This window comes from Pinus tabuliformis, chromosome 3_2, assembly GCF_031772625.1.
Source record: "Pinus tabuliformis cultivar Carrire ecotype Pingquan chromosome 3_2, CPIR1, whole genome shotgun sequence".
Lineage (NCBI taxonomy): Eukaryota > Viridiplantae > Streptophyta > Pinopsida > Pinales > Pinaceae > Pinus > Pinus tabuliformis.
The window spans coordinates 132,259,553-132,278,931 of record NC_142302.1 but is presented as its reverse complement, the minus strand read 5'-3'; the positions used below and the strand labels follow the sequence as shown (position 1 = coordinate 132,278,931).

At 36.2% G+C, this 19,379-nt stretch overlaps 1 pseudogene; it reads right to left on the bottom strand.

Moving 5' to 3' along the window:
• LOC149180181 (ABC transporter C family member 9 pseudogene) overlaps positions 1–19,161 on the bottom strand; it is a 66,947-nt pseudogene extending 47,786 nt beyond the window's left edge.
• Positions 19,162–19,379: the final 218 nt, after the last annotated feature.

Sequence of the window (19,379 nt, the reverse complement as noted above, 5' to 3'; positions counted from 1 at the left end):
TGTTTGTTTTGATCTATCATGGGCATGAAGTATGGCCAGGATTCATAGTGGATTGTGTAGCCTTGCCATTTCCTGGATAGGTATGGTGATTATGATTTTTTTTCCTTGTTTTGTTTTTGTTGTTTCTCATGTTTCCTTAGCTTGGGTTGAGTTATTAGCCTTGGAAGCCTTGGTTGGACAAATGCTCTAGAAGCCCTATAACAACATGGGTTGAGTTACTAGTCCTGGAAGCCTTGGTTGGACAAATGCTATGGAAGCCCTTGGTGGATTGAGTTACTATTCCTAGAAGCCCTGGTTTGACAAATGCTTTGGAAGCCCAGTGAAAGTTGTGGGTTGAGTTACTAGTCCTAGAAGCCTTGGTTAGAAAAATGCTCTGGAAGCCCTGGAAGGCTTGGATAGAGACCAATCTAATGATGGTATTGTGATATATGGCCCTGAGGTGGAATCATTTTTTGATGGGTTGAGGTGGATGCCCTCTGGAAGCCCTGCATGGTTTTGGATTGATGTGTTCTATGAGATCCCACATTCATGCTTGGAATATGGCATGGGGGTGAATGGATGAAGAGAGATTTGGCTCAGTCATTCTACAGTCGGGTGGAATGTGGAAGTCCCATCCCAAGTTTGTATTTTTCATCATCAATATGAGGTTATTTTTCCTTGTATTTATATGAGTATTATACTGGATTATATGTGGTTTATATGGATGTGATTTCATTGGTATTTATGCTGCTATTATGTTGGTTATATGTGTTTTATGATAGTATCTATGCATGGCTCTCATCATGTTTTTACTTGTAAATGAATGATCAATGTATCTATGACCTAATGGATGAAATGGCAGTTGATGTGTTGAGGCATCAATGCTTCTTAGCAATTCTCAGCTAAGTATGAGACCCCTATGCTCAAATATATTGTTTATACATGTAGATTACATATTCGTGATATGTTTGACGAAATTACTGTCATGGCTAGTACAATTCCAGTCAAGGTCTCATTCAAATGATTGCAATTATATTATCATTTCCATGTTAGGGCCTGAAAAAGTGGCTCAAATCCGGGGACGCTCGCTCAACACTTACAAAAGGAGTCCCTGGATGATGGCTTGTAGGCCTATGAGAGCGTACAGAGGTCCCTGGACGCTGGCATGCCCATAGAATGAGAGCGTCCAAGGTCAAGATGCCCAAAATCTCAATGGGACCCAGGGGCTGGTTGGCAGAAAGGTTGGATTGGTTCCTAAGGATCCTAATGTTGATGTTGAATTTTTGTATGGTGTGTTTCCATCGGTTCCACTTCCTTAACATGACTTAGGAGAAAATTCTGTGCCACTTAGCCCCCTATATAAATTTGAAAATGAAACTCCAAAATCCACAGAAAGAGCTAGGTCTCCAATATCATCCGCCGCTAAGGACATGATCTTGTAACACATCATGGGAGGAAAAGTTCAACCCTGAAATAAACCCAACCAAACTAACTGACCATTGGCTTGGGTAGCATCACGATGTGCCCCATTGTCTCTACCTTGGGTATTACATGACATGCCCAAGAATTAATTGAAGTTATTACCCAGGTTCAATGGAAAAAATAAAGGGACCACTAAGGAATATATTAGCACATTCCTAGGCTTCATCGACAATTTCATGGTAGAATATGAGGATGTGTTCATGAGGTTATTCATGTAAACACTTTAAGGAGATGTACAAAAATGGTTTTGTACCCTTCCTGCTAACTCATTGCACTCATGGGATGATTTGGAAATAAAATTTTGTACTCAGTGTGGTGAGAAGAAAGACTTTCAATACTACCTCACAAAATTTTCTACGATGAAGAAGTAGTCATCTGAAAACATATAAGAATTCAAAAAGACATTTAATAAGATCTATAACAAGATCCCAAATGAAATTAAACCCACTCCCATCACTACCATTGTTAACTATGCAGCTGCATTAAAACCATATTTCTATGTCATGCTCAAGGAAAGACAACCTAAAAACATGTTTGGCATGTAATTGGATGCAACCGATATAGAAAGAAATATAATCACAGTAGGAAAAATAAGAAAAGTGGAAGTTACAAATGAAAACCATGACATTTTCTGAAAGAGAGGGGAGTAAACAAAGGCAAAGGAAAAAGGAAAATAAAATAGGAACCTAATCATCCTACATGCACTAAGGACTCATCTGAAGAAAAAATTAAAGAAATGGATAGACTGATTAGAAACCTATCAAAAAAAATTTCCAAGCTTAAGGCAGAAGGGCTAAGAAATAATCCTAACCAACCTCCTTGTAACCCTCCTTTCATCCATAGACAATTCAACCCACAAAAAATGAATAGAGAGTGAAGGCCTTATGGACAACTGATACAACCTCTAGTAAGCAAGGATCTCAACTTACAAACTAATGAATACCTAGAAGAGTGCATGAAAGATAAATGGATAAATTGGGTAGAAGATCAAAATCCCACCTTCTACATCATTGAATCCAACTATAAGAACTCTCTTACAACACAAGAGAGCTATGAGCCATATTATTACTATGAAATCCCACCATTCCAATATCATAGAGTTACTAACTATATGATTGCACTAAAATTAGAAGAAATTATGACTTGTGACCTAGGCTGAGAATACCTACTAGGATGAGTCATTAGAATAAGTCATATATACTATCATAGGATCCCAAGCCCGCGTAGGAGAAAGGAAATAATGGCCAGGATCAAACCCCAAAATCATTGCAAGAACATGAGGATTCAAGGGGTCATATTCCCCCAAAATTACCAACTCAACCAGTCAAAGAGGCCGAAAGAAGTATAGTACCACTTTTCAACCTTGAACAAGAGTTGAGTAAGATCAAAGTTCCCATTCCTCTCTTAGAGTTAGCATAAAACCTGGAATATCAACCACTTATACAGAAACTCATGACCCTTATTAAGAAAATATCCCACAATGATACTCTAAACATCCAAAAATATTGTCCTTATGTGGAATGCAAACCTCACATAGAAGAACAGGACGACGATAATCCTCCGTTTTACATCACCTTGAATGTCCACAACAAGTTACTCCATAAGTGTATGTTAGATTCAAGGGCATATCATAACCTTATGCCCAAATTAGTAATGGTGAAATTATGATTGGATATCACTAAACCATACCACGACTTGTACTCCTTTGATTCTCGAAGAGTGAAATGTCTTGGCCTCATCAAATATTTGGTAGTCTCCCTTATGCAAATACCGAACAAGAGTCTAGTAATGGATATAGTAGTGGTCGATAAATTTTCTTCATATGGCACATTTCTTTCTAGGTATTGGGTTGGAAAGTTAGGTGATACCTTAGAAATGGACCTATGCTATGCCACCACACTAGTTTTTGCGGGTTAAGAGCGAAGACTATATCGGGAGGTTAAACTCCTATACATCATAACTGATGCAAGGAAGTCAAAGAACTTACCTATTTATGCTACAGAAGAGTCAATGGGATGTTATATCTTGTCAATAAATGTTGAAGTTATGGTTAAAACTAAACCACATCTTATTGGGATAGAACAACCACGAGACTTATATTTGATATGGAAACTTTCCTTTGACAGAGCATACTCCAAGGAAGGAACAAGAGCAGAAGTCATCCTAATACTACCTACAGGACAAAAAATTTCACTATCCTTTAAACTAGAATTTGATGCCACTAATAATGTTGTTGAGTATGAAGCATTAATTATAGGATTAGAAACAACCCAAAAAAGGAGGGTCAAAAATATTGCAATCTTTGGTGATTTAGAGCTACTAGTCCTACAAGTAAGAAACATTTATACCACAAAACATCCTCAAATGAGATTGTATCGCAATGAACTTTGGGATATTATTGAAAATTATTTTGATTCTTTAACATTACACTTGTGCATAGAGAAGATAACCAACATGCAGATGCACTAACGATATCGGTGAGTACCTTCAAACTGCCTCCTGAGCCAAAGTTGAAGCATGAAATGGAATGCGATACAGGCCTTCTGTTCTAGAAAATTTCAAACGTTGGTAGGTTTTTTAAGACTACAAACAACTAAGAATATTTTTTGAATTGATGGACGATATGTCAACCACCAACATTGACTTTGAAGGGGAAGCACCTAAAATCGATCAAGAAGAGGAAGATTGGAAAGACAAAAGTAACAAGTGTCTGAACCAAATTGAAGGTCATGAAGTGATATAACTCAAGAATAATTTCATCCCTGAGGTATTGGTCCCACTGGAACAAATATTTGACCACAATTATGTGCCTACCAAGCCTATTTTTCAGCTAGTAGACGAAAATGTTGAGGAACACAATCTCAGCACAAAAGAGAACACACAAAAGGTAAAACTTGCCAAGTATTTGCAACTTTCATAAAAAAAAGGTATGTTCATCTATTAAAGTAATTTAAATATGTTTTTGCATGGATTTATGAATATTTAAAAACTTACGACACTTCCATAATTCAACATAGAATAGTGTTGAAAGAGAATGCTAATCCTTTTTTGTAGAAATGCAGGAGGTTCAATCTGATTCTTTTATCTACGATAGAAAAAGAGATCCATAAAATAATAGATGGAAATATTATTGTGCCATTAAGATACTCACAATGGGTGGCTAATCTGGTACCAGTCAGGAAAAATAATGGTGATATCAGACTCTGTGTGGATTTTAGAGATATGAACTAGTGTTCTCTGAAGGATAATTATCCACTACCCAAGATGGACCATTTTCTCCAAAAGTTTATAGGAGCCTACAGAATATTAATGATGGATGGGTTTTCAGGCTATAATCAAGTAGTAATGCACCCAGATGACAAAAACAAGACTACATTCTCAACACCATGGGGAACCTTCACGTATGAAAAAATTCCTTTTGGACTGATGAATGCAAGGGCCACCTTTCAAAGAGCTAGGGTATTGCATTTGATGCTGATAGAGATAGGTTCATAGTCATTTTTCTAGATGACATGGATATGTTCTCAAAATCAGATGATGATCATTTGGAATATCTAAGATAGACATTCCTGAAGTGCAGAAAATTCAATCTATCACTGAATCCTAGGCATACATTATTTGCTCTACAAGAGGGAAAATTATTGGGACATATCATCTCAAAACATGTCAGACTTGATCTCGAGCGAGTAGAAGCTATATCAAAGATCAGTTTACGATAGAACAAGAAGGAATTCCAATCATTCTTGGGAAAGATCAATTTTATAGACATATTTATTGCAAATTCAATAGAGCTATTAAAGCATATAATAGACATGCTTAGAAATAATAATGATGTGAGATGGATTTTAGAAGCACGAGAATCATTTTACCAAATTAAGAAGGCTATTATGGAATATTTGGTCTTAACGAGTCCTGATTTTTCAAAGGAATTATAGATTTTTTCCTTTGCATCCAAACATACAATTGATGTCATGTTGTTACATAAGAAGAAGGGTATGAACAACCTATAACATTTTTCAGTCATGCCTTGAGGGATGCAGAGCTAAAGTACATCATTTTGGAGAAGCAGGTTTATGAAATGGTGAAAGAATTCAATGCATTCTAAGAACATGTGTTACATTCCAAAGTAATAACATTTGTGTCATCCATAATAGTAAAAGAAATCTTCACCCAGCCTGATAGTGATGGAAGACGAGGCAAATGGATAGCTAAGTTGTAAGAGTATGACTTGAAATAAAGCCCACCAAGTTTGTCAAGGTCCAAGTATTAGCTAAACTACTTACCAAGTATAATCATGTTGTGCTGGAAATGCGTACTAATGAATATATTTGCAATGTTTGTGGAGAGGAGAATCCACAAGAACCTCCTTTTTCGAACGAAGAGAATCCACAAGAAACACTTCATCCTGGAAGAGAGAATATATAAGAACCCTTCTTAAAGGACCTCTCAAAGTTCCAAAATTATCCCTAGTATAGAGATATCATATTATTCTTACAAAATTTGGAGTGTATGCCTAAACTACCTAAGGCCAAGTGCAGGTCTCTAAAATTGAAGGTGATAAAGTACTGCATTTTGAAAGAATATTTACATTGGAAAGATCTAGTTGGAATCCTGATTACCTATGTCTGAATACTGAGTACAAGAAATCATCTCAGAGTTCCATCAAGGTGTGTGCGAACGAAATCAAACTTGGAAAGTCATAGCCTATAAAATCTTGAGAGCAGGGTATTATTGGCCTTCCCTATTCAAAGATACAAATGTTGTTGTTTGAGTTTCCCTCGAATGTCAAATATTTGCAGGGAAATAGAAGCTTCAGCCTATACCGTTGAAACCAATCAGAGTTCAAGCTCATTTTAAGCAGTGGAGATTGGATTTCATAAGAGAGATACATATGAACTCAAGTGGGAAACAAAAATACATCCTCACAAGAACCGACTACTTCTATAAGTCCATAAAATCCATTCCAACCTGCAAGGTCGAAGAGAAGGTTATCATAGCTTTCTTGGAAGATAACATTCTCTCTAGATTCAGATGTCCTATAAATCTAGTTATAGATAATTCTCAAGCATTCAAATATTTTAAGATGATGCAATTTTTTCAATATTAGAGTGTAGATTTAATGCGTTCCATGACATACTATCCTCAAGGAAATGTATTGGAAGAATCATCAAAAAGGAACCCGATGAGAATCATTAAGAGAATGTTGGACAACAATAAAAAGAGTTTGGATGCAAATCTCAAATATGCACTATGGGCAGATAAAATTAGTACCAAAAGAGTTATTGACGCCACACCTTATTAGGTTGTGTATCACATGGATGTCGTTTTTCCTATGAACCTTACCTTACAAGTCATGAAGTTGTTACAGGATGAGGGACTAGATTTCAGCCCAATGCAGAAGAGAATTTATCAAATGATAGAACTTCAATAACAAATAGAAGAAGCCTTAAGTAAAGTTTGAGCCCACCAATAGAAAATGAAAGTTGTATTTTATAAAAGAGAAAAGGAATACGACCTGCAAGCTAGATAGTTGGTACTGAAATGGAACTCAATCTCATCCATCAAAGACAAAAATGGCAAGTTTGAAAATCTTTTGATTGTTCCATTTTGAGTGTAGGAAGTTCTAGATAACAATACCTATCAAATGGAAACACTTGATGGAGATTTCCTTGGAGACCCTGACAATGGCATGTTTCTAAAGAAGTTCTTCACCTAAGTTCTTACAATAATATAAAAATAAAATAAAAGAATTAAATGACGGTTTTATTCTTTCCTCAAAAGCTATTCTTTCAAGCCTTCTTCTATAATAAGCAGATTCCACAACCCAATGAAGGAAGGCATTGGAACTGCATGTTTGTAGGGTTTCATTGTCCCCCATGGACCCTATGCTTGTGACAAAATGTAACACCCTTGAAATTTTTTGTGTCTGAAGGAAATTTTTTTGTAGTTGGTCCAATTATGGCTAATGATATGAAGTGGCGCTAACATCAGCTAGCCAGACATTGTCATTGACATGCTTCAATGACATTCCATAATCGTTGTCACGTGCCACCACAATGGGTTGCACCATAGTCCATGAGTACCTAGACACAGGCACTATAGTATGGGTGCGCCACACGTGGGCACTAATGGAGTGGTTCACTGCTTAGATCTAACAACACGAGCACCCATTGATCCAAAGGCCCAGAGCATTCCACACTGTAAATATGCCCAAATGTTAACATCATGGAGGGGCATGAAGGAGGCCATGCATTAATATCTCGTGTCCTTTAGAAACCTATACAAGATTCAAAAGCCAAACCTTGGTCGATGCAATAGGATAACACGTGGTCTCTCTCTTACGTCACCAGGTTGCATCCTATCAGGTCACATGCTAAGTCACCTGCTTTGTCACTATCTCTCCTTCCCACTCATCATTCATGTGTATGCACCATACACTTCGTTGGCCTCCCCATGTCACTTTCCATGTCACCCACTTGGTCATCTACCACGTTCACATTCTCTTGTTTAATCAGCCTCCATGTGTCCCAATCCCATCCCTAATGATGATAGTGTGACACTACCAAGACCTTCAACTGAATTGCACACCAATCAGATATAATGGCATAGAAGGCACCACATATGATAGTTGTGAGAGCCATTCCTGACAAAGACATGTAAATGATAACAAGCTAGAGTGGTGCAGTGGGCACTATGTGTCATCTCCTGGCATGCCTCGCACGCCTTCCAAAGTTTCAAATACTGCCACCTATGCCACACAAAATGTTTTCATGTGGCTTTCCACTTCACGTCAGTCAACTATGTCACCATGTCACATGTGATGCACCCATTTCCCAGTCACCCACAACACATCTAGTCACCTACCCAATTAGATCTGCCTTTTGTCTAGTCATTTGTCATCCATGCCACGTCCACTAAGTCATCACGCACCATTCTCATGCCACATGGCTAGCCCCACATCTTGTCGATGTAAGTGTGACATCATCTGAAATTTCTCGCCAAATAAATTCTCACATGTCACGTGTTGACTGGTATAAAGGATGTATAGGAGTTTGTTTTTGGCATTTTCCCACTATTGTCACATTTTCTAACTCCTACACACCCATGGCGTTTAATTTTATGAATTTGGTAAAATAAGAGTATAAGCCATGCAAATTTAATCTGTAAAATTCCTTTCTTCATGAGTTCTCCCTGTCAGGGTCTATATTCTGCAAAACTTACAATAATTTAACTCATTTAAACCCAAACCTTGTCTTGCAAGAGGAGTTCCTTTCATTTAAATAAAATTCACTTCCTATGAAAACAAACCCTAAAAACCAATGGAATTAGCCTCATAGGTGCATTATTAGGCTTAAATAACCCTTTTAGTGTCTAAATTCATACTCCTTAAGCTTAGGAACCCTAACCCTATTACTCGTATGTGTGTTTCCATTCCTAGGATCAAAATTAGAGGAGGCCTTATTGCCAACCTATTACTGACACTCTGTGACACATGGCCTCTCCTCATTTGTCGCCTTGATTCAAAAATCACTCTCTTTGTTCCTCCTTAGCATGTCTACTAAGCATTTTCATCAGCCTTCCACCCTATCAAATTTCCTCTTCATCTACAAGGAGTTGTGCAGACGTGAAGGGAAAAGTTAAAGAAGTGTGTCGATATGACGATGACATTAGCACTTCGGATCCACTCATGGCATCTTTTGAGCTAAGAAATTCCATTCAAATTTTAGCAAACTAGGTAGACTTCTTAACAGATGATGATTCTCAATATCAAGTTCCAAATCAAAGGAAAGAATTGCAATTTGCTAAAAAAAGTTTTTTTTGGCAAGGGAGCATATAGGGAGTCTGGAAACCGAGTTGGAGATATTAAAGAAAGAAGACTCTAACAAGCCTTCATTCAAAGCAACCAGGAAGATACTATGGGGTCACATAATGAATAAAATGGATAGATACTCAAAGAATTTGGATTTAATTCAAGATATGACTGAGATCGTGAGAAGGGTGTGCAAGGAAATAGAGGCTATTGAGGAGACAATTGGAGATTCACATGTTAAGATTGAAGTCATCATAGACTTCCTAAATCAAATTTCAAAGGATGGGATCACAATGGTAAACCTTGACTGGTCTGAATGGGTGACCAGGGCAAACCAAATAATAAGGAAAAGTGAACTAATGATGATGGCTAAAGAGGAAGTGAAATCTTTAACATACGAGGTAGAAGGTTTTAAAATAAGGTTTGGGATGCTTCATCGCAAAAGCTTTCCAACTTTCTTTGACAAGGAGGGAAACGTGTTTCCCAAAGAATCCTTCATGAAACTCTTAGCTGCAATCAAAGAGGATCGAAAAGGCCCCGTAGAATAAATTTGTTTCCTTCAAGTAAATGAGATCATGAAGTTATATAATGGTCACTATGAAGTTTTGTTCTTTCTCAGGAATATATTCAAAGATCGAGGACAAATTTATTATTAAGACATTACCAGAATGGAGGGAGCCATCATTGAGGCCTAGTATTATGACATCTCGTACGGTAAGAATGGAGAACCCTAATGGACTTGTAGAAATGGGATTCTTAACAAGGATTCACCCTAGAATTTCAGGTAACCTCAATATAATCTAGTTCCAGCATGAGGAGTTTGACCCACCATATGAGACTTTACCACCCGACAATGGCATCGACACTTGCCCGAATATTAGCACCGTTGGAATTGTTAACGGTGTGCCCACACTAGCACTTGACCCAAGAAGTTCTCAACAAGGAGAACAAAGGCCCAACGCACAACCAAGAGAGAGGATGAAGAGTTATTCAAGCTAAATCTGAAGGGGCCCACCCCATAACCATTAGATCCTTCAGGAAACTTCTAGAAGAAGTTGGCTATAGTACAACTGGAAATTTTGTAACAAATATTGGTGGTTTTATAAATACCACTAGTGGTTTAGCGTGAGGCCTAAGTTATTAAGTTCCTATATGTAGGCCTCATTTTGTAAATTTTGGGGGAGAAATCTTGCACTGTAGGGAAACCCTATCAATTTTTTCTTTGGAAGTGTGGGGAGGTCTTGAAAAAATTCTAAGGAAGAATTCTACAGTAACTCTTGGGATATATGTCCCTTCATATGTATTTTCTCATACCCATTTCATGTTTTGACTTTTACTACATATGAGTATTGTTTTATGCAATTTTCATGGCATTTTGAGTTGTAAACCTAATATGTTATGTGAATCATGTGGAATTGTTTAACTGAAATAAATTATGGCATCAATATGATGATATATTTTGGTTTTTGCAAAATTTATCAAGGTTCTTTCAAGAGTATCTTGAATTATTTAATACCTTTTACAAGGGTTTTATAAGAAATGGAAAATTTCAAATTTCTGAATTCAAGTAGTTGAATTCTTAATTTCTCAGTTACCCATAAAGTTTTGATTGATTTAAAGGAATTCTTAATTATTCCTTTAAACTGGTTAGGATTTGTTCTCCATTTTTCATGCACCTTACATATTGTAAACTCTTCATGTCAAACCCAAGGTTTATGAATTCTCAAACTTAGGATCAATGGAAATGCAACCCAACAAAATACATTTAATGATATTTTTTCCCTTAACCCTGATTCTGAAACTGATTTCCAATTTAACACAAATGAGCTAAATTTGAATATCACTCTAGTTTTGTACCTTCTTTGAAGAACACATGATGAATGTTAAATGGGAATAATGAATCAATTTTCAAGGTTATTACAATATTAGTTATGTTTGAATCAGTTGTTTTCATTTGACATAGAAATAATAAACACATAAATAGAGATTCTGGTATTAATTCAATGGTTGTGATGAATTCTTCATGTTATTTTACTTTCTTTTGACATCTTATAAGAGAAAATAAAGTACATGAACTGTGAACCTCTACTAGAATTTGTAACTCTAATTAAGTTCAAACCAGAATTACGTAGTCATTTTGTGACAACACATTTAAAAGAACAATATAAATATATGGTCTTATTTGCTTACATTTCGAGCCATTTACACCTTTTAGACCAAATTTTATCCCAAGAACTAATGAACTAGAACTTTGAAGTTAAGGGCTATGAAAACATATTGAGAAATATTGGACAACAATAGATGGCCATACACGTTGATTTATATAGAATATTTGAAACGTAGTAGAAAAATAATATCACACTTAGATGTTTTTCATTATAGCACAATGTAGTGTGACTCTGGGGCCCCAATAGATGGAGTTGAATTAAGACTACCTGAAGCTATGCAACATTGAGTTGATTTGTCTATGAAATCACTTAGTGCTTGTTAACCAAAGGAGGTAGGAGTAACTACAGAGATAAGTATCAATTACCAATTTGAAGAATTTATGAGTTAAATTTATGATTTGAATTGAGTTAAAATTTTATGGTTAACCTCGTAAAGAATCCGTTTATGGAAGTGTGGTTTAATTTTCTTTAGAACTAATTTATGATAAATCTCATAAGAATGTTGTGCTTTTGATGTATGTTAACTACTGGACACTATATATATATATATATATAGATAGATAGATATCGAGAGAGAGAGAGAGAGAGAGAGAGAGAGTACAAATCAAACAATCTTAGTTTAATAATATCATAGTGCATTGCAACAACATAATGGAGATAAAGACTTTAGGAACTAGGCCATTATGGTGAAAATCGAACCCTGTGATATGCATTGATCACCATGAGGTATGCCATGATAAATGTGTTGTGCTATTAAAGCAAGGCAGATGGATGTCTTAGTTGTGAAGACTCTTCCTATGTAAGGAAGCCTTGCCAAGGGATGGATCACCCAAGGGAGTGATGAAGCATAAAAGGGGATTCCTGAACCTGGAAGGTGTGTGATAGAATGGAAGAGGAAACTTGAGTCAACTTGGTTTCAAAGAATCATAAGCATACTCATGGGAATCAAAGATGCCTTGGGTATGTCTCGCAAAGAAATGAGTTGAATTTGTTCCCTAAAGGAGTCATGACCACAGTGAAAGACATGGTTGGATATGGGAAATGTTATTGAGATAAAGAGTTATAAATATAGAGCTTGGTTTTGTTGACATCATTTTTTTTTCAAAACACTGGGGATGGTTTTCCTTTAAGGGGGATAGGTTTGTAACATCCCCTTGTTCTACCCTTGGTTATTGTAATGACGATTGTGATTATAATGCTAGCTTGGAAGGAGCATGGCTAACTAGACCTCTAATTAAAAATATGCTAATTTTCATTTAAAAACTAATTAATTAATGAACACAACTGAATATTAGACAAAATTATGATCCTTAGCCTAAGGGAAACTTGGTTTCTCACCTACTTTACCTAAAGCCACTTGAATGTCTGAAGCTTGTTTGTCCACTTGTCTTGCTTGAAAAGACACGACCCATAACAATTGAATAAATATCGTGGTTACTTGTATAATCGGTGAGTTAGTTTTTTGATAGGTGTTATGAAATGTGATGGGATCTAAATGAAGTTGGAAGAGCTCATTGATGAGCATTGCAAAGTGAAGAAGTCGAAAAATTTCCCTCCCCTAAAGAGGAAGAGGTGGCATAACAAATCAAACCAACTCCTGACGGATGAAGGGACATGATTGGATTGGGTGATAAAAAATGGTTGGTGGTTCCCATTCCTCGAACTCCTTCTCACATATTGATAAAAGGATGAATTGAAGAGACAAGTTGATTTCTTGTAGCTGAAAGAAAATAGCAGAAGTGACTATTAAATTCTCGGAGATTGGGAATGTTTGGCCTTATCTAGCTCATATTCCCCTATTTTATAATGCTTTTCCATTGAAATGATGGCACACTCTTTGTGACTTGAGTGATCATCTGTGTGGCTATGTGTTATAACCATTGAGTTCTTGTCTAAACCATGGTGGCATGTGTAAATTTTAGAAAGTGAATGGACCACTAAGTGTTGTCTATTGAGATGATGAAGCATTGGAACAATGGACTCCATCTCCTAAAATCAAGTTCAAATCACTAGTGTGAATCCTTTCCCTTGTGCAAGAAATTCCTCAGACCCTAGATCTAGCTTTGGGTTGGTCAGTTGCAAGAAAGTTGTAGTGTAGCTGACCTTTGATTGGGTGGAGAGTGGAAGTACCTCCTTGAATTTCCATCCATTTCAAGTTATTCAGATAATTATGCCTAGTTATGCATGTTAGATTACAAGCTATGATATACCTTATTGAGCTTATGGTTAATGATTAGTCCTATGTCATTTATGTAATGCTGGATTCACTATCCAATCATGGTTGATCGACTAACTTGCATATCTATGGTGATTATGAGTTGTTTTATTTATGTGATTGCACCCTTCTTAATCATTTGTAAGTTATTTGATATGTCCTTGATTTGTGATCTCAAATCACTCAAGATTAACTGTGATTTCATAAGTTTTAGTCATATTTATATCTTTATAAGTTTGGGCAACTCACTACCATAACCATGATGGTGGGCTATCTTATTAGGAGTTCAATTTATGTTCTATGTATATGGAATATATCTACCTTAGGAAATTTGTTAATAAGTCTGTGTGACCACGGTGAATGCTTCTCTTTAGAAGCCTTCATGGTCATTATTTAACTTATGGGTCTATTTGTTTGTTGATATCCTCATTATTTACATATGTATTTACATGAACATGCATGGTTGCTTAATATGCTTTAGCTAACCTATTATGCACTACTAATGGAGGAAAGTGTTATTCCTATTTGTCTATGATGAAACATTGTATGTGAGTGTCCTCATGGTGATGAGGGGCTTCGAGATCTTTGTGGCTTCTAATAGGGACTTGGAGGACTCTATGTTTGTTGATATGATCATGAAATGCAAAGCTATATCCATAGTCACGTATGACTGCTTCATGTTATTAGCTAGATTATTGCAGTGTTTTATTTCGATTATGTATTATGGTGTGAATATAATGGATCTTTGACTGTTTAAGATTGTTGACTTTCTTTTCTAGTAAAGAAAAAGGTTTGGTGTAACGTATGGTATATCGGTAGATTTGAAAGTGTTTGTTTGGGACCATTTTGTGGTATAATATGATGCTATTGTGTTTAAATATACAAAGTATTATTAGCTACAGCTTAGCTTGTTTTATTGGTCGTTAGTATGCATGTTGATGGGTCCATTGAATGTATTATGGCTTTGTATAATCTTTGAAATGTTCAATGTTTTGATAAGGGTTTTATCCTAATAGAATTGGAGATTGGAGTAATGCCTTACTTTAAGGAAGTAGATAGAGGCTACATATAATTCGGTATTAAACCATTATCGACCTAGACTATGGTATCGATAAACTACATTGTGGCACATTCGTTACATATGTATATAACCCCATAAGTGTAGGGAAGTGGTTGCTAAAGTGCATAGGTGATGCAGTAGCTACATGCTACAACTCACTAGAAGATACAACCTCGTGCTCTGGCCAATGATTACACAATGAAACTTATAATTGAAACAAAGAATAAACTCAATGCATACCAATAATTCCATACACCAGATAGAGAATTCAACACCTATTTATTATCATTTCACGGGATTACACTCTTAATGTGACAATAGTGAAACATTTAAATATCAAATGATGATTACAGTCATGGATGCATGGATTGCTAGTACTAAGTTGACATAACATGAATTCATTCAACCCAACTCAGTCTTGATTTTGCGCACAGTTCCAACAGTCGAAACTCTTCCCCCAATCCTACTTCCATCGCAAGTTGCCCTCTTTTTCCCTTTCTTCGATCCATCTGAATCGATTCAACTTCTCTTGGTCAATTATGCATTCTTCTAAGACTTCGTGGCAAAAATTGTCCCCAAAATATCACAACCACTTCACCTCATCCTCACGACCTTAGCATTTTGGCTTGAATAATGAATGTTTATTATTTCACCTGCGCGCGATTATGACATGACCTAATCACATAAAAACTGGGGGATATCACTGTGTGCAATGGAAATGTTGATGTGGAGTTCTAGCATGAGTTATAGAAGGTGTTTCATCATGTTACAAAATGAATTACACGTGACATGGAAAATGGAGTTTCAACCCTCATTGAACTCTAACTATGGTTGCATAAATTCAAATTTTTTTTAAGGATTTATGAAACCAATATATGCCCCTGCATCAGACACCCCTGGTAAGAGAAACGTAAGCCCCATCTCATGTGCCGACCTCTGCTGAAGGCAAAGAGTTCTTTCAAGTGAGCTAACTAATCTGCAATAACCTAAGATGCATCTTCTTCCCCTCAATTCTTCCATTTAATTAAATACTCAGGGTACTATTTCTGATCAGTCTTCTTTCTAATTCATGTAGAAATAATTTCTTCAATCTTTTCTTCTAGCCTATTGGTAAATGTTGCTCCCATTCATTAACTATACCTTCATCTATTCCTTGCTCTCGCTCATGAAATTCAGAAAGGTTTGCTACATTTAATGTAGGTGAGATATCAAACTTATCCAGAAGCTCCAAGCAATAAGCATTATATGAAATCTTCTTTAGGATGCAACAGGGACCAATCTTCTTATACTTCAGCTTGTTATATGAGCCTCTCAAAAACCTTTCCTTCCTCAAGTGATCCATAACCATCTCACCTTCTTGGAATACTTTCCTCCTCCTTTGTTGATCTACTCTTTGTTTATAGTTTTCATTGTTGAGTTGCAACTTCTTGACTTGCTCTTGCAACTCATGTAGGATTTTTACAAATTCAATTGCATCCACACTCTTTTGGTTTTTCAATTATGGAAATGACACCAAATTCACCACAATTTTCATCGATCTTCCATATACAACTTGGAATGGACTCTTCCTTATGGATCGGTTCACTAAATCATTATAAGAAAATTCATCTTGAGCCAATGCTAAATCCAACTAACTAGAATTCTCTCCAGTCAAACCCCTCAAAAAATTCCCTAAGCTATTTTTCACCACTTTGGTTTTCTCTTCTGTTTGTAGATGATATGCCAAACTATCATTAGGGGAATTTTGAGGTCTAAAATGGGACTCCTAAGGAAATTATAAAATAATAGTGAAAATAATAAAATAATATTAGATTACATCATCAAATTTTAGAGGGAAAAATTAAAAAACTATTTTTTCAACTCATATTTTCAACTTATCTCCCTATTGATTTACTCAAATTTCGAGTGGAAACACTCATTGGATCAAGAATTTGATTCCTCATCAAAGGAATACCCCTGTTTCATACTTTTGATGGACCCTACTACACGAAAAATGAGAAATACATGAAAAACACGATTGCAATCACATTTTTTCATGTATTTCTCATTTGTCGTGTAGTAGGGTCCATCAAAAATATGCAACATGGGCACTCCTTAGATGGGGAATTAAATTTTGCATCCAATGATTACTCCCACTCAAAATTTTAGTAAACCCTTAGGGAGATAAGTTGAAAATACGATTTGGAAAAGTAGTTTTATTATTATTTAATTATTTGTTTAATCTTTTTACTTTTTTACTCCAAAAATGGTGAATCATCCCCCATGGTTGACATCATCATATTGAAACCTATTGGTTCTTATAAAGTTTATTTTGGTTGTACATTTTTCTTATGAGGCCCATTTTAGACCTCAAAATTCCCCTAATGAAATAAATTTCAAGCCTAACTTTCTCCAAAGTTTCTTCCAAAAATGCCCCAAAAATCTTGTGTCTCGATATGAGGTAATACTCGGAAACACTCAAGAATTCCATAAGGTCATCCATTCTTGGCAATGGAAATCGATACTTTATGGTGATATTGTTTATTGCTCGTGAATCAATACACATTTACCACCCCCCTGTCTTCTTTGGTGTCAATACGAATAGTACTGCACAAGAGCTTAAACTTTCATGAATCAATCCATGATCGAAAAATTCCTGCACTTGCCAATTCAACTCTTCATTCTTTGTTGGAGTCATTCTATCTAGTGCTTTGTTTGGAAAAATTGATCTTGGGATATGATCGATTTGGTGTAAAATGTTGCACAAGGGAAACAATCTGTTGGGAATTTTCTTTGCCACAATCTCCTTAATTTCTTCGAGCATGTCTTGAATCGCTATTGGAACAACAGTCCCATTTTCATCCTTTCAAACTTCCCTTGGAAAGAGATCCAATCAATACCCATTTTTCTTATGCATATTTAGAAATTCTTTGGTTGAGCAAAATAACACATTATTATTATATCTCTTTACCTCCTTGCTGCACCTCCCCTTCTCTTCACGCATGGGCGTTAATATGTATCGTTGTCCATTTTTCACAAATTGATAAGTGTTGGATCTTCCATCATGAGCCACCTTCTGATCAAACAACCAAGGTATCCCAAGCAAAATGTGACATGCATCCATTTCAACAACGTCATACATCACTTGCTCTTTAAACTCCCCAATCTAAAAACTCAAGAGACATTGTTCTGTCACAGTCACTTGTTGATCCTTTGTAACCACGAAACTTTGTATGGGTTAGGATGTGGTTCAAATTTAAATTTTATTTTATTTTTAACCTCGGTGGAAACCAAATTCTCGGTACTCCCTCCATCAATGATCAACTTACAACACTTACCTTTCACTTGGATTTGAAAACTTTCTTTCATTGTCCAGGATCTACTGCAAGCTTTTGTTCCAACCTCAACCATATTCTCCAAAACATCATATTTTCACCTTCCTCCCGTGGAAGAAAAACCACATTTTCTACAAACACTGATTCCTCATATGTCATAGTCATCTATGTCCTAACATCATTTATTTTTACACCTTGTTTGTTTAGGCATTCTGATGCTTTGTGACCTTCAACACCACACCTATAACATGTGATTACAAACTTGCCTCTAATTCTACCAAAACCTCTACCTCTACCAGTTCCACTTCCCTGGTGATTTGGTTACTTGAAGTGTCCCCTTCCTTATAATTAGCTTTGGTAGGGTTTTCTCTTCCTCTTCCTCGCATGCCTTTTCCTCTAATTTTATGCTGATGTTTTCTTCCAACTTCTTCCTCAACGTTTAAGGCGATTTGGTAAGCCTCATCCACAGTTCGAAAAGAATGTGTGCTCATTTAATCTTGGATCGAATACTTCAATACATTAACATATCTAGACACATGTTGATACTCTGGCTCTTTAATAATAGACTAAAGTGACAATAGGAAGAAGTCCTTAGTATACTCACACATAGACACTTCCTTCTGCCTCAAATTATGCACTTGCTTACATAAGTTATGTTGGTAATTTGCAGGAAAAAATTTCTCCTTTACCTTGCTCACCATTTTATTCCAAGTTTTGATTCTTTCTAACCCATGATCACTCATATCTCTCTACAACATGTCCCACCAAAAGGATACATGTCCTTTAATCTTCGTGACTACGAAATGAACTTTGTTAGGGTCCCGAACATTTTCATATTCAAAATACCTCTCAAGATCTCCAATCCAGTATATGAGAGTTTTGGCCTTCAAGCTTCCATCATAGCATGACACTTCGACCTTCACACTACCTCGACTATTCAAGTACGATAATAACCATAGGGTTGGGTCTACATTATCATCATCTGGTCCAAATTCAAATTCATCTTCCATTTCAGAAGCTTCTTCAGAATCCCCACCTCCTCTGCATTCCAACTCCTCTATTCTTATAAGTAGATCTTCCAAATCTAAGTTTCTAGCACCTCCACGTGTTGCTCCTCTCCTTCTTGGTGACATATTCACAAGTACCTTGGTAATTTTAATCCTAACTACCATCCACAGTTCAATCAAAAATTTGATACACACTTGCACTACAACACTTCAAATGTTGATACACCACCAAGCTTTAGGGTATTCCCAACGTACCACAAGAACACACATAACAACTAGACCAAAATTTTTCTTTGATACCACTTGATGCAGTAGCTACGGGCCACAACTCACTAGTAGTTACA